Below are 1,861 nucleotides of genomic sequence, written 5' to 3' on the forward strand. Positions count from 1 at the left end.
TCTATGTATTTATCCATTTATTTTTCAGGTGAGCGGACAGATGTTGGGTGTGTGGTCCTGTGTTTTGTTGGTGTATATTTAATATACTCCTAATTGCTATTTCAGTCTTTCTGTCTTTCTAATTACTTCTCTCTCTCTGTTTTTCTGTCTCTATTTTCCCTTCACAAAAAAAACCATAATGGTGTGGAGAGGATGGCTATAAGGGGAGAAGGGAGGCCACCCAAAAAAAAATATTGAGGGAGTTATTGAGCATCATTTGTAAGCAAAAAGGGGAAAATTGGAGATCGATRGGCTGCTTAAAATAAATTATAAATGCAAAATATTCCATTTCAGAATTYAAATTTGTTCCCATTTGTGAAAGGTAGGGGTGACGGCGTCATGGTTTGGGCTTGTTTTACAACCCATGGGTCAGTTTAAACCTGCTTAGATCTTGATGCTGCCACTTCAAGGATAAAAAAGTTACCTGTAAGAATGTAAAAAATGTATTGTTCAAGCAGGCAATTTGTTTTGATCTAAGTATTACCACAACATTACAGTATGCAAACATATTACATTACAGGAAGAAAACTCATGTGTTTGAACAATATGTTAGCACAATAACAAAAAGTAAACATAAAAAAATTAAAGGTTTTTGATACAAAATTATAGGTTTGTGTTTTGTGATAGTGTGAAGATAATGTCAAACCAAGAAAATTATGAAAAACAGTAACAYCTTTAAAAGTATGTGGTCTGAACAATAAGCTTCACTTTAAATAGTTTTATTATATTTTTTCTGACAGAAAAACTCTTCCATAAAATAAGACTTTAGGACGACCAAGTTTGAAATATTCCATTAAAGTTATAGCAGCTACCTGTGAAACAAGCTCAACAGAAARTGGGTCATGCAGCAAGACAGCAACCTCAAACACACAAACGTTGCTTCTAAACAACAGTTCAAAATGCTTTATGTTTAGAAGAGTCACTACAAACTTCAACTGGAATGTGGAACAGAATTAACACAAAGGTTATGKATGTGTGAGGGAGATAAACAGTATTTCAAACTAACATGAAGGACTGATAAAACAGTGGAACCTTYAGTAAATCTTGGGTAAATATCTGTGTCCATTGGGAGGTTGGGGCTGTGTTTGCACTAGATAATGGAAGCACATGTTCACACTCATTTGCATGTTGCATCAAATCTCCAAACATTCAAATAAGCACTACTTTAAAATAAACTATCAGGTAAAATTTCTTAAACCAAACATATGTGGTGTTATCTCAAATAGTTTAAACAACAGACAATTATAAAATTATCAAAACTATCAAACTTTCAGTTTGGAACAAAAAAAGTTGTTCTGTGATCACAATGAGGAGAGTGTTATAAATCTGAGGCTGATATCAGTGAGTATTTTTTATTCATGTAAACATATCTGTACAGTTAACAGCGAGTAAAACATTCGTTTTCAGCACTAACTGTAGAGCATGGTGGTGACGGTGTCATRGCTTGGGCCTGGGTCTGGCTTGTGTTATTTTAATGTCATATTTATAGGATTGCAAAGAATTTATTTATTCATTTTTATTCCTCTTTTTTGTATTCATAACACATTCTGCAGTATTTTTGTGAATCAGTGTAAAGCCATACAGCTTTACCCAGGGGTGTCACTAGGTTTTAAGGACAAGGGGGGCTTGCCCCCCCCCCCCCTTGACTTTTTAAAGCTGACTGAATTCAGGTGGCAGTAAAAACATAATACTTAATCTATCTGTTGATGTAGAGCTGGATATAGAGAGTCAGAGGCAGCAGGTAGGACAGGGTGTCTCAGGTAGGACAGGGTGTCTCAAGTAGGACAGGGTGTCTCAAGTAGGACAGGGTGTCTCAAGTAGG

Source organism: Austrofundulus limnaeus, unplaced genomic scaffold (assembly GCF_001266775.1).
Source record: "Austrofundulus limnaeus strain Quisiro unplaced genomic scaffold, Austrofundulus_limnaeus-1.0 Scaffold619, whole genome shotgun sequence".
Lineage (NCBI taxonomy): Eukaryota > Metazoa > Chordata > Actinopteri > Cyprinodontiformes > Rivulidae > Austrofundulus > Austrofundulus limnaeus.